Source organism: Buteo buteo, chromosome 2 (assembly GCF_964188355.1).
Source record: "Buteo buteo chromosome 2, bButBut1.hap1.1, whole genome shotgun sequence".
In the NCBI taxonomy this organism is placed as follows: Eukaryota; Metazoa; Chordata; class Aves; order Accipitriformes; family Accipitridae; genus Buteo; species Buteo buteo.
In genome coordinates this window covers 53,332,750-53,357,141 of record NC_134172.1, presented here as the reverse complement: position 1 = coordinate 53,357,141, position 24,392 = coordinate 53,332,750, and the positions used below count along the sequence as shown (strand labels likewise).

Sequence of the window (24,392 nt, the reverse complement as noted above, 5' to 3'; positions counted from 1 at the left end):
ACTAAAACATCAGCATTGTTCTCCCACCACCTCGCCCCCCAAATTCTCCTTTAAAAACCTACATCCATAGCTGGACATAATTTATGGCTAGCTAAAGTTGCTGTTTCTCTGACCAGCACTCACAAGCTGCAGTGAAAAAATCCAGATCAGCTCTTCCCTTTTATGTTAAATTGTCAGGAAAAAACAATAATAGAGTTATACATGTCTTCCTTGAATCAGCATCTTGGCTTCAGTTTGGATTGAAGTACCCAAATAATGCAAATGCTGAAAAACAACATGAAAAAAAAAAAAGTAGTAAATGCTTCTACATAAACTCTGTAACACATATGAAACTCACCTGAAAGATATGAGGCTTAAATTTCTGGAGCAGGGGGTGGGTGGGGGGTGGGGGTGAGGGGTGGTGGATCAAATACTAGAAAGCAAGACATTTTTGTTTGCAACTACAAGAACAGGCTGTCAGTAACAGATTAGTGAATAAGCTTTCTGTTTGCCACACAAGGGGTTGATTCTTCTTTGAATAATATTAATACTATGGGAAAAAGTACACAAAGAAAAGAGGTTCCCTTATTATCAAGGGGTAATACAAAGTGAAACACATTTGAGTAGAAAATAAAATAAATACAACTCTTCCACAGTATAGAGTCTGCCACAGAAAGCAACCTTCTAAGCAAGGAGCTCACAAAGAAGTAAACCAAAAGGAAAATAGATTTCTATGCAGAAAGCTTCTATTATTTATTCACTTTTATTCAGATTGTCCCTGTGGGGACAAATGTTAGCAGGTAATTAACTATCAAATAATAAATTAAACACAGAAAGGAGAAATATTTGTGAAGACATTTATTCCCAGCAAAGTAGGAATAATAAGGCAATTGAATGGTAACCAAGGGCTTGATATTCTCTTTCCCTGGTGTCAAAATCTCCCCTGTATTCAGTTACAGTGGGAACAGAAGACTCTTGGGCAGGGGTATTGTATTGGGTTTGTGTGGCAAGGTTTTGGTAGCAGAGGGGGTTACAGGGGTGGCTTCAGTGAGAAGCTGCTGGAAGCTTCCCCTATGTGACAGAGCCGATACCAGCCGGCTCTAAGACAGACCTGCAGCTGGCCAAGGCTGAGCCAATCAGTGATAGTGGTAACGCCTCTGGGATAACATACTTCAGAAGGAAAAAAAGTTGCTGGGGCACACAGAAATGGCAGCCAGAGAAAGGAGTGAGAACATGTGAGAGAAACAGCCCTGCAGACACCCAGGTCAGTGAAGAAGGAGGGGGAGATGAGACGCTCCAGGCATCGGAGCAGAGATTCCCCTGAAGCCCCTGGTGAAGACCATGGTGAGGCAGGCTGTCCCCCTGCAGCCAATGGAGGTCCACAGTGGAGCAGATATCCACCTGCAACCCGTGGAGGACCCCATGCCAGAGCAGGTAGGTTCCCAAAGGAGGCTGTGACCCCATGGGAAGCCCGCGCTGGAACAGGCTCCTGGCAGGACCTGCGGATCTGTGGAGAGAGGAGCCCACAGAGGAGGTTTTCTGGAAGGACTTATGACCCCGTGGGGGACCCACACTGGAGCAGTGTGCTCCTGAAGGACAGCACACCGTGGAAGGGACCCATGCTGGAGAAGTTCATGAAGAACTGCTGCCTGTGGGAAGGACCCACGTTGGAGAAGTTCGTGGAGGACTGTCTCCCGTGGGAGGGACCCCACGCTGGAGCAGGGGAAGAGTGTGATGAGTCCTGCCCCTGAGGAGGATGAAGCAGCAGAAATAATGTGGGATGAACTGACCGTAAACCCCATTCCCTGTTCCCCTGCGCTGCTGGGGACAGGTAGTTAGAGAATCTGGGAGTGAAGTTGTGCCCAGGAAGAAGGGAGGGGTGGAAGGAAGGAGTTCTGAGATGTGGTTTTATTTCTCATTACCCTACTCTGGTTGATTGGTAATAAAGTGAGTTAATTTTCCCCAAGTTGAGTCTGTTTTGCCTATCATGGTAATTGGTGAGTGATCTCTCCTGTCCTTATCTGGACCCACAAGCCCTTTGTTATATTTTTCTCTCCCCTGTCCAGCTGAGGCAGGGGGGAGCGACAGAACAGCTTTGGTGGGCACCTGGCATCCAGCCAGGGTCAACCCACCACAGGTATAAAAGGACTCAAGTATTTTCTGCTAGAACTTTGCACAAAGCATCAGTGATTCTAAAAGTTCCTAAATTTCAAGATTTCTTACAGTGGATTTTACAATCAGATATGCACTGAGAAGGGCAAATGTCTTAAAACAATTCTTCCTCCAAAGAGTTTGCCAAAAAACAGCTCTGAAGATGTTTAGCAGTTTTAGTTTAGGAAACAGCAACTACTGTTTTCATTACATAACTACATTCCTTTTAAAATAAGCAAAGCAACCCAAGATAATGAATTTTCAAGGGTGTACACAATGACAAAGTATACAAGTGTATGTACACAAATATGTGTGCTTACTATGAAAAGGATCTAGAAAGTCCTGGGGAATTTTGATAGACTAGTAGATATTACCAAAAATTAAGTCAAGGAATAATGGTGGGGGTGGGGATAAGCTATCCTTTCCTATGAACTTCTGTATTGACCCTGTTAAAGTTCATTTTAGAAAATTCAGGCAAAAAGCCCCTTTGCCTCCAAGCTTAAATATTCAAAACTATGTTCTGAAGAACTCCTGCTGGCTAACTCTTCAAAGTGACAAGGGGCTGTACTAGGTGTACTACAGCACTCCTAATTGTGTCTATAGAACAAGACAGACAAGAAAAGAAATAGTAGCGAGAACATAAAAAACGTTTTGCAAGCCAAAATGCAATGCTGAGCAACAGCAAGATGATTCACCAGGTAATTTGCCATTCCTACACCTCTTACTCCAGTCTTCCTACCTATGGTCGCAGGCCAAGAAACCGATCCCAAGTGAGCATCAGATCCACTTTCAGCAGCACTGCCAAACTGGTTGGTCTCATTTGCTTCAGCTGAGTAAACTAAGGGTAGAGAAAGTTTCCAGTAATGGACTGATGTATAAGGCATTTCTTAGCACACAGTGATTTTATTTTCCTTTCAACTGTCTGCACATATTAAAAATGAACATGATATGGAATAGCAAGGAAACAGCTAAAGATTCTCTAATAATGAGGCAAACCAGCAGCCTGTTCTTGGCCAGGATTAGACTCTTGATCCTGCCTTTCAATTTCTCACTCTGTGCCCTATTAGAATACAGTTTACATAAAAAGAGATTTGTTTTCAATTCTGTCACTGAATTTTAGAGAAAATGTTATTCTTGGAAAGAAAACAAGCAGTGGATTTGGGGGGTGGGAGTCTTTAAGTCTGCACTCTTTCAAGGGAATTACCACTATGTGGAGAAACTTTTAGTTTTCAATTCTTACTGATCTAGTTTTTCCAAACAATAATAGAGACAACCATTGTCCCTGCTCTACAGTAAAGGAATCATAACTGTGTCAATGTGTGCAATATTACATTTAAATTGGCTACAAGACCAGGTTAAAGCTGCTTTCTCTGTACACATCTATTATTATTTTCCTAAAATTAATACCTATGCTAGAATGATGCCAAGACAATGCTAGAGCATAGCATGACACTGCCCTAAGTCCCAGTGTAAGTCCCCAAAATTCACACTGGATGAGAATATTCTGCTGAGTTCATGTTTGTCATGGTTTTTGTTTACATTGAAGAGCTTTAGGTACCTTTAATTAAATACTGTAATACAGAAAGATATTAGTGCTATGATGCATTCATATTAACTAAGGAATTAACTCTTCCCTGGTACCATGTGATATTAGTTGCTTTTGCTGCCATGACTGCTGCTCAGTATTTAATATTCTATAAATATGTTGCTATTGTTGGCACCATGTTAATCAGTAAATTAAAGTGAAGATTTCTGCCAAATTTATCGTGTTAAACGCTGGAGTAGCAGCCCATCCTGCAGCCCACTCTTCCCTGGTAGTCTGACACACAAAAGGACATCATAAGCCTGATGAATCACATCAATAAGAAAGTTACAAAGTAAATGAAGTGTCAGAGAGGTAAGGCTCTTGATCGAAATTTAGTACAAATGATAGACTACTGAATAATAACTACAGCTGCCTGTGCAGAGGCAACACTGCCTTTCCATGTATATTTATTCTTTTCAGTCTCATTTACTTTAGTTTTATGCTTAAGTTTCCCTCACTTGCCATCAGGCCAAGGGAGCCTGCCTTAGGGAATGCCAGGCCTTAGTTGAACATCCAGAGTCCTTGTGGTATTCAGGCTTTTTCAGTGTCTGGAATTAGTATTTGAGCTTGCAATACCAATAATTAAAAAAAAAAAAATCCCATCACTCAGTTCAAGTCTTAATTCTTTTAAAGAGGGATGGATGCAATTTAAGTGCAAGAAGGTTTCCTTGCAGCTAAATGTGTGCCACAGGAAAAGAAAACCACACAAAGAAAAAAACACAAAAAAAATCAAACCAACCTACACTGTATGTTATTAATACAGTACACAAACAGAAATTTAAAAAAATGAGCACTATTCTGAAACATTGAAGTAGCTTTAAAATACACTATTTTAAAAAATCCTCAAAATAGTAATAGTTTTAGATTTCATTTAACTCTAAGACATACAGACAGATTCTCCATAAAACAACATCTATTACAATATTTACAACCTATGTTTCCAAGATTTTTTTCATAAATTCTAAGATTAGATAGCTATTAAATATGACCTTTCTTTCAGCATCATTGTCTTATCTGGCATAGCAGGCAGGTAAGTAATGTTAACCAGTGTTTATATAATGAAACTGTAGCAACACATTTTAAAAAAAATCTGTTGCTAGGTCTGAAAAGAAGAAAACCAGGCAGAGTTGTTATAAATGCACTCCCAAATCAGTCCCGACATGGCCAGAGGGCAGACTCGGGAATGGGAGCTGCAGGGCAGACAGCAGAGTGCAGACACTCCGCTGTACATGGGGCATGCAGCTATCCTGTCAGGAGTTACAAAATATGGCACATGGTATGAACAGTGACATGGCAAGAAAGAAGTGAGCTTTCGCCTCCGGTCCTGTAAACCTGAGTAGGATCTGCGTTGCAAAATTAGATAATGTCACGCATTTCTTAATACTGCTGGCAGTGCTTTGATGTCATTCATCACTGACCATAAATGTTAAATGATGTACCTCCTTAAGAATTGAGGATATAGTTTACACTTCGGTTTTCTACCCCCCCCTCCCCCCCCCAAAGAAAAGAAGAATGTTTCTGTCCAAGACAAAAAAGAAGAGACTCAAACCAAATCAAGAGCAATGCTGACCTGACAGACCAGCAGCACCAGGCACCCGTCCCAGAACTCCGCTACTCTGGAGGGAAACGGAGCTGCAAACACTTAACGTTCATGAGGAAGAGAAAAAGAATCCCTCCTCTTGAACATTTCCCACATGCACTTGCTGTCACAACAGTACCATGATAGTGACATGAGGAGCTGTATCTTTGAAAGGAAAATTTTTAGGAAAACCTGAGTGATTTAACCCAAATACCACTAACTACTACCATTGCATCACTTTGCATTATACACTTCGTTAGAAACAACTGATTCTTTTTTAAATCTCCTTATTGATTAGGTGGTTACAGATATTTTTATTCTTGATGGGCATTGTGAGCCTCTGTTCTGCTGCAAGTGCATCATCACAGACAATAACGTAAAGACACGCCCCAGGTATGAGAGCCACAACTTTATTTTTGTCTCATAAACCCATCAGTCCTCAAGCTGAGGTAAACAAGTGCCATAAATCAAAGCTACTGATGCATGTATAATCCAAATAGCCTCTTTGTATAACCAGCTGTCAGCATGGGCCACTGGGCAACTACTGTACCTGCATTCATATATCTCTTTCATTTAATGGGGCTCCATTTACCTGATAGATTGTGTTATCTTTTCTAAGGGTTAATCTTAAAATTATTCTTCCCTTGTTAGCATCTTTTCCAAGTAATTTAGCTCAATGTTACAAACATTTTACTTTTGTCACATAAAAGCAGTTACCAGACCTAAAAAATCCTCTATAGGTGACCATATGTAATTCCAGTAGCATTTTGTTGGTTTTGCTTTGTTTTTTACCCAGAGAAATTGATTTTGATTAATACACTATTTTCAAAAATGTTTTTTTTAAGTAGTCTTACTTTCTCCAAATTGTTTTTTAAAATAATTAAATAATTGGACTACATTGTTGAGGCATAAACACCTACAGGGAACAAGCAGTGACTTCAGTAAATGAACATCAATATGTTACAACTGTGTGTTTGCTAGGAAACAGCTCACAACAGGACCATCACACACAGTATGTCAGCTGCATCTTCTTTTCCAGTCCTATCTCAGATACCCTCACAAACCTTCACGCAAGACAAGGAGAGAGCGTGTACATAGAGGAAAGAGATCATACATAGTATTGGTATATTATTGGTAAAGTAGCTCCATTCCCATGCCCAGGTTTAATTTCTTTTTTTTTTTTAAACTTCTGAGCGCTTTCTGTGAGAAAACGGGGTGTTTCATCAGAAGAAATACAGACACTAAACCTCTTTGTTATATATACTACCTATCAAAGAAAAAAATAAATGCTAAGGGAAACAAATCAGGTTTTAAACACTTGCTAGTGTTTCATCCAGATTTGCTTGCTAATCCATACTGGCTCATAACCAGACTAGTTAAATACAATCAAACCCCTACACAAAACACCAAGCTATGATTCCACTTAACAAGGCCATGATTGCAGCCCCTTCTGCACACTCATCCCCAAAGCAGGCTGAGCCAGGGCAATCAGTGGTTTTGTTGCAGTCTTGAAATCACTTTATGGAAAGCTCCACCTATCAGTTATGGGCCGTTTCAATACTCTCTTACACAAGTAACACTTAATAACTGTTCATTTATGTGAAATTTTCATCAGCTTTCGTCAATTTTATTAGCACACATTGGAAATCAGGCTTTTTCAAGGTTATAATGCCAGCATGACACATTTCTAGGTTAATTCTTACTTAAAAACTTAACTCAAAGTACACTTATTTAGGAATAAAGATGACAAAGACTAGATCTGACATCTAATATTTAAGTAGCTAGCAACTAAAAGAATCATGCTTATCTGTAATGATTTTCATTTTGAGATACTGTGAGTTTTCAAGTCTTCTACAAGAATGGGTTATTTTTTAGCTGGTAACTAAGCCCATCTCATAGGGGTGAGGCAGTGCAAAGAGAAAGAAAAGTAATTCATCACTGTTGCTTCTTTCCCTCCGTCCTTTCAGTCAGCTGATTCTGTGCATCTGCATCACCTTTAAATTTGGGGGGGAAAAGAAATGAATACAGAGTTATAAATTACAGAATCATTTAAAAAAAGGGGGGTGGGCAGGCATAATGGCACTAAGCTCCTCTTTCCTTTTTGCTGCACAAGGAAGCAAACAAACAAGATATGCTTATGCAGTTAGCAGATTCCCCAGCACTTGTGACCCGGCTCCATGCCATCCTGTCCTGGGGATGATGAAAGGAGCTGACCTGAGCAAAGATGCTTCTTTCTGAAGAGCAGCACAAAAATCCCTTCTTTTAAGCACCTGACAGCATAGAAAGGGGCAGTCACCAGCTGGGTGTTATGACGTACAAGTACACAATGTTTGTGTTCACAAGCTACATCGAGCAGCTCAGTTCTACAGTTGACAGATTGCCTGCCTGAGAAATTAAGACACTCACCTTCATTGTGGCTGGCAGATTTCTTAGGCTCCAAAGGACGTTTAAAAGTTATGCAGGTATGCATATTATTCACAGAGAGCTCCATATAGCAGTCTTAGATGTGCACCATTGGTCCATTAGAAAATAATATTCACAACCCCCAAAATGCACAGCTATAACATGCAGAGCAAAGTGATTTGAAGTGATCAAGGTCTCTGATCTGATGAGTATATCAGGTCATAGGATATCATGTCATTCTTGTAATTACATTGAAGAAACAGAATTTGTTCCCTGTCACATTCACACTGTGTGACCAGTAAAGCAAGCAGTGATCCAGTTATGGGGACAAATTACTACCCTCCAACTGAAAGCTCAGTTAAACAATACTAATATTACACAACAGTTCAAAATGAAATTATGAGTAAAATACAGATCTTAATAGGAGTGTTACAAAATGATGCTATGGGTGAAAGAAAACACCTCTTGGATACTGGTTAAGTCTTCTATTAGTCTACTGAATGTTTTAACTGTCTAATAGTTTGCATTATCTACTACAGAAAAACTTCTTTAGTAATACAGTTTAAATACTTTCAAGTCTTTACTTCTTCCTCTGGTGTAAGTTCACCCTACCTGTGCCCACCCAGGTCCTGTGAGTAATAGCACCAGTTTTCTCTTGAGAAGGACTGGGAACAGCAGGGTTATAAGTTATTGCTATCCTGGGGTCCTTGCTAGGAATTTGATACTGGTGATGGGGCTTCCTCCCTTCTCGGTTTTGGGTCCTCTCTGGGCTTTTATTTATTTATTTTATTTACTTATTTTCAAATACATTTTTCCACCACAGTCAGGTTGTTTCTCCTCACTTCGCAGGTAAAGGTTGAGAGTTGCCCAGCAGCCGCCGCCAAGCACAGTTAACACAAAGGACTGCCATTTTTCATATAGTGACTACAAGGAGTTGTCAGGCCTTCACTGCCCTCAAGATGCACAAGTTTCATAGGTCATCTGATTAGGGAATGGAGCTGGATGCATTTCAGAGCTTCAACCAAGACAACAATTTTCCTTCACCTATCGCCCTAACCAAGCTGTGTGGGGTTCCCACAGCTCAAGGCAAGGGCCTGGTCCAACCTTCCAGATGAAAATGGATAGTTACACTCTCCACAAAAATTTGGCTTTGACAAAGGTTTCTGTCAGTTATAATTAAAAGTAACAATTGTACAAAAGCACTGCTGGGACTGTCTGGGGCCATCAGATTATGCGAGCCCCAGTCTGTGCCATATTCAGAAGATGTTACCTACAGGTTTACAATGACTCTTCAGGTTCTTGAAGGATATGGATTACAAAAATGCTGTTTGCATAGTTAGACATATCCCCCATTCCATAAAGTGCCTTATGTCTCTCCTCCCAATACCCTGGCACCACATAAGGCCTTTGCTCTTGACTGTGCATGGCCTATCCTTCTTTCCATCAAAAAACTTTTACTGCTCCATTTTGGTAAGCTGCCCTGCAATGTTTTAGATTTCTATCAGCACCAACTTTCTGCCTCCCCCCCCTCCTTTTTTTTTGTAAACTGCAGGCTGCAGTTAAAACAGATAGCCCCTCCAAGAGATGCTCATCATCATCATCTCTCTCCAGCTCTGCCTCTTGCTGACTGGATTTTATTGCATTTGCTGCAATTGCTTTATCACTGGCCTCCTTAAACTGCAGTTTTTTATTGGATCTCCTCTGCTACACACCATTTTTTGGAGTTGAAATTTGTGGTCCATATATTAAAAAAAAACCCACAAGAACAAACAAAAAAACAAAACCCCAAACCCTAAGTAATAGTATTTTCTTCTATGTATAAAAATTTGTTTGAATATATGGTAACCACATTTATCTGAAAACGAAAATGTTAAAGTTTCTTATGTTAATCAGACAATTAATTCTCTTCAAACTTCCCAACCATCAAAAGTTACTTAAAATTTGGGTTGAAAAATTCACTTAGCATACTACCAGAGCCTTCTCAGGGTCTCTTAAATCTGTCCAAAGAGACAGTTCTTCCAAAGACTGCTCAACTACCTGGGAAGCTCCCCAGCTTTACCTATTTCACTATTATGGTGAAATAGCATACTAGCTTCAATCTTTATACAACTGCATACTAGCTTCACTAGCATACTGCTTCAATCTTTATACAACTGCATTTTTGCAAATAAATTATTTCTACTTTTTCTGCATTTTTGCAGAAAATGCATTTCTGCATTTCGTATGCTTTCACTCTTGCACTGATACTGCAACAAAACACTCCCAACATTAATACAGTTACCTTGCTCCACATTCTCCATTAATTTAAGTAGTTATACCTGGCATCATCTTACCTATCCCTGACTCTTCTCTGGTTTTATCATATCACATCACTTAGCATAAGACATATAGTTGAAGAGAGACACTGCCTCCAAATTATTTCCCAATAGTCTTCATCCCAGTTGTCTTCTTTACACTTATCTTCAATTGTTTTCTAGGGTTCTCTATTCTGTCTTTACAAATATCCCTTTCAGGGCTACATGCCTTACAACTTTCCATTAATCAAGGACACTTGCCTACTGCCAATATGATTGACCATAATCCCACCTCTACATATCCATGGATACTTTGAATGGTTGTAAGAGGAAAAGTAACTTTTTTTTTGCATTTGCTTTGCTTAATGGTATGATTACATTAACAACACTTGTTCATCTTTACAACTTACAGCTCTTTTTTGGAGACCTCCATTTCCTGGGCCAGGTCTGCCATCACCAGAACAATTCTTAGGGCACACACCTGAAGATCCATCACAAGACTTTTCAAATTCATTAAAGAACACATCTGTTATTTCATTTCCCAAGCCTTTATTGGTAGAGTGTATGCTGATGACCTTCATCCATAGGTAAGAGCTGGCTCTAATCACTATCAATAGTAGTTTTAGACACTGAAAAGCTTGCTCCTATTTATTGCAGTCTTTCCTCTATCTTAAAAACATCACTCTGATCACTAAAAATAGGAGTCTCTCAAAGTTCACTAAAGAAAGCGGTTATATGCTTTCTTTCCTGTATCCCCTGGGGCAGCACCAGGTTTATAAACTCAGGTGTCCAACATAGTTAATTTTCAGCTCATTTTCTGAACAGAAATTGTTTGTATTTATTATCATTTCTGCTTTAAGGAAAATAAGGTTGTGTCGTCTATTTTTTTTTTAAAAGGCATTAGCCTTATTCCCAATACTCCATTTGAGAAGGTGAAGTAAAATGATTAGAATAAACACTTTTTTTTAACCTAGCATTTTTTCCCCATATTGAAAGCAAATTGCTAGTGCCCCAGTCTCATTCCAGGCAGAGCACTGTAGTTTGTTTTCCACACAAACTAATTTGCCACAAAGTTAAAGACTAATTATCTTTTTCTAACTTTGTAGAAGAGTACCATATAAGACATTATCACTAAAAAGAATATTAAAAGGCATTAAAATTATAAAAGGAACATTGCAATATTCTTCCAAAGGGCACACCTGTAAATATCCATTACAAAGGTACTCTAATTACTTAATTTACAATGATAATATCTTAATTCATCATGAATAATGTTTATAATTTAAGAAACATTGCCCACACAACAATCATTAATATCACATCTGTAAGTAAGAATAGTCTGACTGAGATGAATTCCTTCTCCCAGGCTATAGTAAGTCCACGGTATGAATGCAATAATGTATGGATGTATCTGCTGGTCAGAACTGTGCTATTGTTAATATTTCCCTGGATCCTCAATCAGGAAGTGCTTTGACATAAGCTAAAGCAAACAAACAAAAAAAGCTACTGAGAATTCAGAGTGGAAAACCTATGAAAAAAAAATACTCAAATAGAATAAAAAGCACATTACCACCAGATGAATTCATCCCAATAAATAGCAAGAGCTTGCAGAATGCTAGCACTGTTTTCAGGAACACTACTGGTAATCAAGGGACCACCTAACCTTGTCTGAAAACATTCATGTTTCACCTCGTGTCCTGCACTGCTATTGTTTAGTGGCTAGAGAGGAAGAATAAGAGAGTATTCAGGCATATGAATTCTTGTTGTCTTACGAAATTGTAATTTTATGGTTATAAGAAGAAACATTTTAATTAGGCCTTAGCAACAGGAAGAAGCTGGCTCCCAACAACGCCAGCACTCAGCAACACTGGCCAAGTCCATAAAGCCTCCCAGGGTAATGCAAAAGCTGCACATCAGGCAGTTCTTTTGCCAAGCATCTTCTGATGTCTGAAGCATCACAAATACATCAGACAGTTCTGGAATACCACATCCTTCACAGACTGGTTTCATCCTTCCAGAAGTTCAGCTGCATGAGCCAGGTTTGGAGTTTGCATATCTACTCCCTTGAACTCAGGAATGGTTTCCTGATTCTCAAGGGATGAAATGAGTTTTAATGGCAAGCTTTCATATATAATAAATAAAGGTTTATTTAATCCCACCCACAGAGAAATAACATATGGCAAATAACACATTATGCAAGTCCCACTGAAGATCTACTGCATATATTTTAAATGGCAGGTAAGTGATACAGAAACCTTATGACAGTATTCTAGAAATGTAACCTTTAATGTCAATGATTTAAGCCCATATTTGCACATGGTTTAATTTCTAAGAATAATTAGGCAATTGATATCTCCATCTGGCTCAAAATGCTTGTTGACACTTTTGTAATCATTCTCATCAGCCTTCAAACTGGATGAGATTTTTAGAAATGAAAAATAATCCACAGTCACCTATCAGTTGTGTCAGCTGACTGGTGGTTTAGGTCCAGGATGACACTTTTGGTAGCTGAAGGAAGCTGCAACTGCTGCGATCTTGCTGTCAGTCACCCTGCACAAAGAACCTCAATTAAGTTGAGAGAAACCAAAGTTCAAGTCATTCCACAGAAAGAGCCATACTTCTTCCCAGTTTCTTTGGACTTCTTTGTATAAGCAATGTGGGAACCCAAAGATCCTCAGTTGCAACCCTAGTAGCCAAGTTAAATATGCTACTGTATGCCTAGCTCATGGCTTGGTTTTGTCAGAGGTTTCTTTAAAGGTCTTTGACTAGTCCCATTACAGAATAAAGAAAACCTTGAGGATATCTGTAGGATGAGAAAGTAGCCTCAGCATTCAGCAACAGCAGGAAAGTATAAGTGAACAAACCACGTATCAGCTTGGCTAGAAGAGAGTAAGATTAAAGGAAAAGACAGCAACTTCATACCAGAAATGATATGTAGCAGGTATAGTTCTGGACACTAATTTACCAGAGCGATTCCTGTTTAGTTTTATCTGACACTGACATTTTACTTTATAACAGAAATCCAGGTATGAGCATGAAAACAGTGTTTCCTTTGTCACCAGCCCTGGCATAGCCCTCTGTGGATGCAATTCCTGAGAGAGACAGATGTTTTGCCACTCACAGATACTTTCCTCCTCCCCAAGCCACCGCCTATGGGAGTATCTGGCCCCCTCAAATTTGAGGAAATGACCCAGTCCTCCAGGGCACCCTGGTACTCTGGATTAGCTACAGCCCAAGCAGCTCACCTCCTCCCCCTTCTCAGATTCAATTCTGATTTCTTACTAACCAGAACACACCACCACCTTTATCAGTGCAGACATCACCTGGATTTTAGAGTCATTTTTCAGGCTCTTTCAAACACAGCTTCTTTGGGACTTGGCCAAAACTGTACTTCCATCCCTTACATAAAGGAGTCTCAGATGCAGAATGGAAAAGTGAGAAATCCATTTTGAAACACTGTCATCCTTCCCTCCATAAATGAAAGCTGCTAATCAGACAAATTCTCAGTCCTATAGAAAATTCAGCTAATACATTAAGAGAGGGAAAGGTGTAACTGAAATCTCAACAGCTATGAATGTCAGGCTGATCACTCCATCACCCTTTTCACTAAAGAGGAACTCACCTTCCAGCATTCTCTCCCCCCACTCTCATAAATATATATCTCTCCCTCAATAAAAAAAGAAGAGACAGAAAGCATGAATAACTAGTAAACATCTCAAAAGTTTTACAGAAATATAGTACATAATTTACTATCTGCACTGGCAAAAAGAAGAGAGGTGTAGCATAAAGAAGCAATATTCATTTACGAGAGAAAGTGAACGTGGAAGAAAGAAACATTAACTGAAATACTCCTCATACAACATTTCCTTTCCAGCAGAGGATATCTTTATAGTTCTTACATACACTAAACCACAGCTCTGGTTGCATGAGAGTGTTCATTGCACCTGAAATGGTCTCTATTACTTGGGTTGCATGACAGAATAAAATAATCAAAACCCCATATTACTACAGTGTGGCAGTCTGCACAGCATTTTTCTTTCAGCATGTCAGCTTAAGACTTCCCCCCCCCATTATTTTCACTTCCAACAGTTCCTTTTTGCTTTTATGTAATTAGAGGAAAAAACCCAACACCAATATAGAGATGTTATTTTTGCAGAAATACTCAAGTAGCTGAAAGTTAAAGATGGAAGTGGTGGCATGAACGGTAAAATGAAAGGGATGACATACTTCTTGGTATCAACAGACAGTTGTGGCACTATAACAGTAAGAGAACAGAAAAGCATTATTGCTTTTAGTTATGAAAAAAATAGATATAGCAGTTACTGTTCATCATACTTAAATTCTGAGTTAGCAACTTCTTTGAACAGTTATAAAAATATTGATGCAGAAGAGATTTTTTTGTGATGCAAATAAATTACTAATCCTGATGTCAATAGCAGAATTTTAATCCTGTTAAAGAAAGCTTTTTTGTTTCTCAGGTATGATTACAAATTCATAGCAAAGATTAATCTATTTTATTTGACAGCAGAGATTTCCCAGCTTTAGCTAAATCCATTTTGGAAGACAGAGAAAACCAGACCCTACAGGGTATACATTTGTTTCAGTGTTCTTTGGTTGTCTGGCTTTTTTATTATTATCATTATTGTTATTAGTTTGAGTATTAGTGCTCCAATTCTGATCAAGTAAGATGTCCCAATTCCATAAAATGATTAAAGTTTTGGGGTTTTTGTTTGTTTTCTATTTTTCCCTGCATTCATGATCAAACTTTGGATAATATGAAGTACATCAGAGGCAAAAGAGGTAATTGTGACAAAAAAATGCAAGTAGCCTAAGTTACCAATTTAATCTAGCTGTCATGAGCTGTATTTACACAGCCATTGGAGCAAGTACATAAGGAGTGCAGTCGAGCCATATAAAAAGACAGTAAGAATATATTTATGAAAGGTGAATAAGGTCAAAACAAAGCTCTGTAAACAGTGGATTGTCACATTTAAAGACTGCACCAAGAATGGCGAGAGAGATCTTTTTATCACTGCATGGTATTTTGGGAACTGTTTTCTCAAAAAACCCATATCTCAGCATCAGGCTGTTAGCAACACTAACTTCAGGCTAGTAGTATAAGACAGCATATACAGTCTTAAGAAGATTTGACATTGCCTTCAAGAAGCCAAATGTGTTAGAACTTTTCCCTTGCCTCAAAGTGAAATTTGGGAAATAGAAGAGGTCTCTGAAAAGAATAATTGTTATTTTTTATGGAAAGAGAGAAAGAAGATGAAAAAACCCCACCCAAACCCTGTCTTTACATGAAACACATGGAAACATTTTTAAACAATGTGAAATGCAAAACCCCTACCTAGGAATAAAGATAGCCCAAAACTACTCAGTGGAGGAATTACATCTAAGAAATGTATAAGTTAGAAAAGGACTTGAAAATTAAAATAAGAAAAAAAACCACCCCCCCAAAAAAACCCCAAAACATTTAAGTCATATACTGGGAAATACCTGAATATGAACTCCAGCAAAATGATATGAATAGCAGAACCATTAAATCAGCAGGTACTTAAATGGGGGGACATCAAGGGGGGCACATCAGTGCTGGATAAGGAGGTACTACCTCATTATCTGGGCTTTAATGAGAGCTGTGGAAACAATGTTCCAGTTTTGTCTCTGCTCTTGAAAATTTCTGAACATCTCTAAAACCTTCAGGAAATAATTTACATTAGCCATAACAAAAAAGCCTACCATGCAGGGAGAGAACATTAAATGAACTGGATGATTTTATCAATGAGATCATTAAGGGGATTTGACTATGAAGTTAAAGATCCTGCATACAAAAAGACATTCTGACACTAGACAGGTCTTAAAACTGAGCAAGGGAAGATAACTAGCAGACAAATGGAGATTAGCCATATACTGGAAAGGTTTGCAAGAGGAAACCCGAACCATCCTAGATGCCATCTCTCAGTGCCTTCAGAGTCATAAAAATGACAGTCCTGAGACAAAAAAAAAAAAGAAAAAAATGTTTGGTGAATTTCCATAGACTTCACTGTACAAGAGCTCAAAACACTGTTATAATATCCTCCTGGCTTTAAAGTCATCCACAGACATGTACCAAACGTTATTTCTTATCTTCATTTTAAGGTAGCAAGCAATCCATTTTTATAAGTTATTTTAAAATAATATAATCAAGCTACAGTGCTATTAGTTATCTTCCTTCACCCTATAATCAGTTTAGAAAGGTGATCAGGCATTTATTTGGTCCCAGTAGCTACATTTCAGTCATCTGAGAGATGTACTCATAAGCTTATAGAGACCTCATATAAAAGCCATACATCCCAGTACAGGTCTTCTAACATACCGTACTTTTACTCAGTGTGGTGACATAGCTATTCTGTGTTAGCTTCAGTAGAGCTATCTGCATGATACCGATCAGGGAGTAGGATGAGATCATGTAGTGGATTTTTACTGGAACTCACCTCCTGAAAGCTAGCCATGGGAACGCACCTTCTATCAAGAAACAGACTTACTTTGGTGTCACTTGTTATCTCTGTTTTTTACTGAATGTACACTGCACCTCGCATGCTTGAGATCAGCTTATACATCACCTGTCCTTCAAGGCCTGAATGGAAGTCCTGTTCTAAAAATTTAAGGAGTTATATACATTAAAGATTTTATTCAGTGAAGCTAAATGAATGTTAGTTATGTTAGTTAGTACGTTTAAAAACCACTGCGCAGTTCCAAACTGAGCTACCAGAAGAGAACCAATATCCAATCCTTCCTTACAGTATTACCTGATTTCATTATTGCTTCTCTTCTCCTTTTGCAAACTGTTTAATTCAAGGAATCTGTGTACTTTCCATCCTACTGGATTTAAGGCACATTTTCAGAGTTTTGATAGTTAAACATGGTTTCTATTTTCAGATTCCTGTCAGAGTGCCTCACATCTTTTTAACTTTCATCTTCATAAAGGAGGCTGGCTCTCCACATAGCCCACTCAAGTTCTGTTTTGACTGTGTACTACTCTGCCCATCAGCACTGATTCAATACCAATCACAGAGTTTGTGCTTTCTCTTACCCAGCCGTTCATACTTCAGGCAGATTTGAAAAAGTGCTCTTTGCTTTTGTTGACTCTTGTTAAGTCACACTTAAGACCATGCAAGCACCAAAGTTTCTCCTAGGTTTTAACTCATGTAGTAGAAAAAACAGTAGATTCTGCAAAGAGATTGGCTTGATTCAGTTGTTTGACTGTTTCAGAATCTGGGGGGAAAGTTAGTCACCTATGCAAAATGAAATATTGTAAAACTAGATGATTAGACTGTGATCACATACCAAGTTATATTATTTAAGACAATGCTGTATTTTTCTGAGACATATGCATTTGCCTGCTACACTGAGAATACTATTTCCAAGTATAAAGCAAACAATTTTTCTTGGATTTCAGATCTTTGAGGGCAGTGTCTAAACACTTGTTTAGAGGTAGGACTTGCGGGCTTCCAGTTCTCCATGTGTTGCATTAATATTCTGCTGCTGCCATAAGACTCCACACAGCACAGGGTGTCTGCACTCTGACTCCTAATGATATAGCAAACCCTCACACAGGGATCCATTAATTGTAACGGAAGAAATATTTATCTCTTCATTCTGAGAAAGAAATCTTTGGTTGTAATCGAGCAAGTGGTCCCATCCATCCAGGTGGATGAATGAGAATTTCAGATCAAAAACATGCCTAGATTAGCTTTCTGAAGCTCAGATCCAAATCAATATTTTTCAATTTCCTACTACAAAGACTAGGGTACTGTCATTTTGGTAACCATCACAGGGAATGCTTTTGTTTGTGGATTTTATCCCTTTGAAAAGATTCCTGGACAAAAACCAAAACCCCTTGCCCACACTCCCAAACAATTCAATACTAAGCATAGCTGAGTATATTACTTACTGGTCAGCCAAGACCACATACAAGCTATTTTTATCCAAAGACATAATAAATACAGGCAAGATATGTTTACATTTTTCAATGTCATTTTACCTTGTAACTCTCCTATTGTGAATGAACCTTCCACCTCCCTATTTTTTTTTTCTTAAAAACAAGTAATCTAAACTTGAAATTTGTGCAGTACTTAATCCAATTAAAGTTTCCTTTTTAAGTGTCTAAGACTCCATGCATTCTGAAGCCTTTTAATTAATACCAAGCAAGGGCTTTGTTTACCCTTCTGGATTACAGCCTCTATCATGTCTCCGCTGCCTTTGTCACTGGAAATGAAGAAAAGGTTGATGCCCTTTATTTTGGCATTATGCCTTTCCTTTTCTCAGAAATTAAGGTCCTTTATAGTCAGCTTGCACTCATTTTGAAAGGCACTACAAGTTAACACTAGGTGGGAACGTTTCAGAGATAAGTAAGTTCATTACCATTTATCCCTGTGAAATTCAAGTTGTTAAGCATTCTTCTTCCTTTTTGTGTGACATGGAGGGTGAAAGATGTTTTCCCTCCCTCTAATCCTCTTCTTTCTGTAATTTTTTCCTATTTAAAATTGAGAAGGTTTGAAAGGTGTCTAGTTTTAATCAGATGTGCATTTGCTGATTTCCTGGGTCTTGTGTTCTAGCTTTCATAGCCTTGATAAACTGAAGTGGTACCTACAGACCACAAACAAATAACTACTGGGTCATAGCATAACAGCTTCTATGTCATTTATTAGTTAATCATTAGTGAAATAGTTCCAATACTGTCTGTGATACTTATTAGAGAGAAATAGGTTCAATTGTTGAAAAGATTTTTTCAAATCATAAAAAAAAAAGGCCCCTCTGTAATTCTATTTTTCCTATTGCAGGAAAAGTTTCTGTTCTCACCGTTCTTCTACAAAATACAATGCACTCACAAAAAAGCTTCCTAGCTTGCATAACAAGTTCTTGCACTATTTATACCAATGCTTTACATTCAAGAAAGACAGCTAGTCAAGACTTGTGATGATATAAATCAGTCTCAATTTACAACATATTTAGATTCTAAATGCAAATTAAAAACCATCTTATACTGGTAAAGTGCTTTGCACAGTAGGATCTTTTTCTGAGCCCTCATAGGGCCATGGTATCATCAAATAAAAGCAAAAACAGCCAAACACAAATCTACATGAAGTCCTTTCTCTTCAGTGAAGTTCTGACTACTTCCAGAAACTGGGGAGCTCCCTCTGTGCTAGATCAGGAAAATTAAAGTCAATAACACTAAGATTGGGGGGTGTGTGTTTTTTCACTAAATTTAGGAAGACAGGACAGATATGGTTATGATCTATCCCTGATGAACAAGGACCCAGATGCTCTCTCATCACATGGCCAATATGAGAGAAAATGCTTATAGGCAAGAATCAGATCCATCATGAGAGTAAGCAAAAGTAACTGGTTGGACACTTAAGGTTTCATATATATGAAGCTACGAGGTATCTTGTATGCTGCTCTTAAGATGCTCGTATGAGTAAGGACTAGTATACAATCATGTTTTCAAGGGAGCACTAGGGAAGACTCTGGGTGGCTGCAAAGCAAGGATCGATACAAGAGAGGTAAACAGCAAAATTTTAAAGCCAGAGGTAACAACCTGAACATCTCCTCAGTAACTGTCAGACTCAGTGGCTTTTAGCAGTGGTTTCAGTTGCCTGGGGAGAACAGCAGTCAAACTAAGGAGATTGTGATAACTCATCACTCAACTGTTATATTTGGCCAATAAAAAAACACAAAAAACAACAACATGGTAAGGATGAGATTTTGACTTTGACACACACAGCCAGAACATAGGGAAGACAAAGACGTTAGCTGCAATGCCTTTTAGTACGGCAATATTAAATATGAAGACAGATACTCACTAAAAGTAAAAATGTACTCTGAATATAAACCACATTGGAAATAACTAAACTTTAGTACAGTAATAAGACAACTCTACTATGCCAGCCTTGAAAAAACATTTAAGACTAGATAATTTGTAGATAACAGTAGTCATCTTTGCTGAAAGACTTGAGTCCTTCATGAATCCAATGATATCTTAAGTCTCAAATGAGCTGGTAGCTTCTGTTCGAGAGGCTAGTGTCCAAAGTTGTCAGCTCTACCATCATCTTCTCATAGCTGCAACTACCATGAGCATTTAATTCAAACGTCACAAAGGTAGAGCTAAGAGGCAATGACCAAGACAGTCATCTATTTCATGTCAAAGTAAGGTCCAAAATAACAGTTTGGAACACCAAGCTCTCAGAGCATACTCCAGTTATATCTCCACATGGGGAGAGAATTATGCAGACCTCAGCAACATCCTGGTTCCCATGATGCAGACATTTGGTTTCATGGACCAGAAGGGAAATAGCACACTCTATTTAGACAGCTGGAGGAACGAAGCATCAGGGCTTACAGGTCTTTAGGTGGAGATTTAGTATTCTGAGAGATTCAAAATAGCACATTGATCATAAAAGCTAACAATTGCTTTGAATGAACATGGAATATCAACTTTTTGCAGAGTCACAAGATCCTATCAAGAACTAATGAACAATGTTAGTTTGAAACTTCTATAGACAGCTATATAAAAACTATAAAAATGCTGGAAAATTGAGTGTGGAAGGCACAATGTAATTCTCCAACGTCAGATTTGATTAACTTCAACACATAACAGGAAAAGAAAGTCATATTCTCTTACATACAAGAAAAAAAATCGCAGAATAATAGAAGGCCACAATTACGGTTTCTAATGGCAATCATCTTGTGGAGCAGCCATCTGACTCCACAAAACAAATTCTGTGTATTCCTATCCCCCATATTATACACTGTTTTCTACAACCAGGCAGAGATATCTCATACATATTGCACATACATAAACACACAAACTGTTAGTAAAGTATTCCAGGTAAGTCAGAAATGACCTTGCTGCCACTTAAAAAATACCAGTAAATACAATGCACATTTACATTCCCGGCCTTGACTATCAAGATTATCCTTATAATTCATTCCTCCTCGGGCAGGAATGATCTCCAGATATCCTTTCTTGAAAGCAGGCTTTCTTATACTAGTCCTTCTGTAAAGTCAAATTGACAGCTCTGCATTTAGGCTTTAATTGTTTAGAATACTTCTAAATTCATGGATATGTTTTATGTTAGCCGTAGAAATCTATTATTTATTAGCACACAGCAGACTGTGTACAGATTGAAGGTTAAAGATGATCAGCACAAACAAGAACACAAAAAAGAGAAACAGTTAAATCAGAACAACAGACAATATGAATATTTATGAGAAAAACACTCTGCTAAAAGGTGATAATTTCCTTTGATTTAATTAAAGGGTAGGGAGGAAAAAAGCGACGGAATGGACAGAAGTTGTGAAGATTCAAAAAAGCTTTAAGTATGGTTTGTCATGGGAGCTTATTAAAGTTACAAGGGTTTTGTTTGGAAAGGAATACTGTGATGTGAGTACACACCAGATGGAAAATACATTAAAATTAATGTATCATCATATGAGTGATAAGTACCATACCCAGGTAACGAAAACACTGGAAGCAAGTGTCTTAAGATGCTCTAAAGACACTCAGAAGCACAATGAAGACATTCACATTTAATAAATAAATAAATATTAACTTTGGAGAAAGTGTAACTATTACAAACAAAAGACTAACCTTCAAGGGGCTGAATTTAGGGATATTAAAGTCCTGAGCAAGTTTTTTTCAGGGGGTGAAATCCATTGTGCGCAAATAATACATGTCATGGTTACAAAATAATACCATAAAGTGAAAGCTAATGTTATTGTCGTATAATGCTTGCCAGGAACACAAGGACAAGAATGAGCAAATACTTGGTATAAATGCATCTCACAGCATAATGCTCTAATCAAGCCATGGACAGAGTTGCCATAAACAAACCTAGGAAAAGAGTTATTCTTGCAGACCAGAAAATATTTACTCTCTAATTCAATTTAAGATTTTGGTTTACTGGAGTGGACACATGCACAGCAAGAAAGACCATTTAAGAACTCTCTCTGCCAAAGAAACACGAGCTGGAGCCATTCTTGTCTCTACTTGAAAACAGTAATAAACTTGTGGTAAAATTATCTCAGTAGTTTCTACTTTTACTTGGAGATTGGAAAAGATACAGAAAATATTGTCAGTGTAAGTCTGCAAATAGACTTTCCCTCTCTGAAAGGTAAATGACCATCCTGATCTCCCTCCCCCCCTTTTTTCTTTCTCCATTTCAGTATTTTTTCCAGGACTGAAAATGGAAGTGTTGCATTCTGAGGAAGACAATCTTTCATGTTTCTTAGTGAACGAAAACTAAAAAATACTATAAATCTTTTGAGAATGCCTTTTCTTGGCATTTTTATACTCTACTGTCAAAAAAGCTGGAACAACCACTTAAACATTTCAATGCTTCTCTCAATGTAGCTTCTGAACTTGAATTACCCATTCTTTGAAGGGAAATATTATCTGAGAGACTTCAGAACAAGCTAATATGAATTGAGATGTTGCTGAAACTGTAATCCAGCAAACAACTAGGCACCAGCTGGGGACCTCTAGCCATTATCACCAGTCAAAGATTTATCCACTAAACTCAAGAAAACTTGGGAAGAGTTCAAAGCTGGAGCTGGAACTTAATATGTGAACCAGAAGAGAGAATCTAGCTCCCTTGCCCATGCCTTTAGTTATGCTCGAGCTCTACAATGAATACAAAGCAGCAAAAGCTGATCTGACACAAGAAAGCAAACAGGCATTTGCCCTTGTTTTGCCCTTCAACAAAAATTGAAAAACAGATCAGTTTAATAGGGAAGCGACATTTTATCTAGCCTGGTTTTAGACTCAACAGCATACGTTCAGATATAGTCTCATTTTGTTTTCTTTAAATATAATTAATCTATTACAGTTTAATAAGGCATATAAATTAATATTAATGATATTAATCTAACTCACAAATGAAGTTCCTATGCAATAGTTTTCTGAATAAAGCACCATTACATGAAAAAGTGTAAAATATCCACGAGATTTATGTTAAACAAACTATTCCCTAACCTACTTTAGCATGGAAGTAAATTAAAATCAACTATTCTTTCTAACCATGTATTTGTTATTATGAAAGGCATTTTTAAAGTGCCTTGAACTGCCTCCAGCAGGAAGAGGGAAAAAGCGTTTATACTTGCGTGTTCATGTGTTTTTATGTGCACGTACAATTTGATTATATGTTAACTACATTCAGTGAAGTTTCTGTAGATACACTAAACTAAAAGAATAAAAACAGCACTCAAATGTAAAATTATACAAGATTAAAACAAGAGTCAGCTGAAGAATATACCTCAATAGCAGAGAGTACTTACACAAATCACTATAAAACTTAGAGCAGGCAGCAAGCTGGGACAATGCCTACATGGGTTTCCCTTTTTTTTTCTTCTGTACTGGATTTTCTACTGGAAAGGCATTATAGGGAAGAGGGGAAGGAGTTGGGGAACAGATTTCCACTAAAAAGGTTGAAGATAACAAGGGGAAGGACAAAGGGGGGGGGGGGGGGAGGAGAAATTAAATTAAGCCCCAATGTGATAAAAGATGAAAAGCCACTGGAACAACTCATGCAGCCCACTTGACCCAATTTCAGTCCATTTTGTTCCAGTGGACTGTTAGGAAAAAAACCAGGAAAGAGTGGGGAAGCAAGGTTAAGTAGGAGAGTGTTTTTGAGATTGGTTGTTCAAAGTCTGTTTGACAGAACTGTGTTAGAGCAAAACATTAGAATTTGCTTTCCTTAAAAGCTTCCCAGACCTGACTACACTTTGGAATATTTGAAGGGAAGAGTTGCTGAAGTGCTGTTTTCATTTTCTGGCAGTTCAAGAGTTACACAAGTTCTGCTCTGGAGGTATTATATTTGGCACAAGATAGAAAAATTGCTTTTTACAATCCTGTGTTGAGGTTCCAGAGAGTAGCATCTATAAGAGCGAGCTATATTTCTAATAGTACCACTTCTAAGAGCTTTTATCAAATGAACAAGTCTCTGCTGGTTACCTTCCCCTACTACCCATCCTACAAGAGAGCTAGGCTCCAGCTTAGCATTGCATCCAGGCATTTCAATTAAAGTTCACAAGACACTGATCTCATTTCCTCAAGGGCTACATTTTTCTTCATAAATTTGCAAAGCCACCAAACACAATTTAAACCAGCACAAATCTCTCAAAAGCATCTCATATAGAATACCTTCTAAAGAGGACTATAAAATATCAGAAGGTATTTAAATGGGACACTTGATTAAAAAAAAAGGTAACAGAAGAATTATGTAATCAACCTTCTTAATCTTTTAATGTCTTGTCACAGAAAGACATCCATTCACCTTACATGAATAAATATTGACCAAGTATTGACTATATTATTTCTGGTTCAAATTTAACAGAGATCAATTTTATGACCTATGCT

At 38.0% G+C, this 24,392-nt stretch overlaps 1 protein-coding gene across 1 annotated transcript in view; it reads right to left on the bottom strand.

Moving 5' to 3' along the window:
* Positions 1-24,392, bottom strand: part of CNTNAP2 (contactin associated protein 2) — a 1,269,587-nt gene that overhangs the window by 921,056 nt on the left and 324,139 nt on the right. The window lies entirely within an intron of this gene.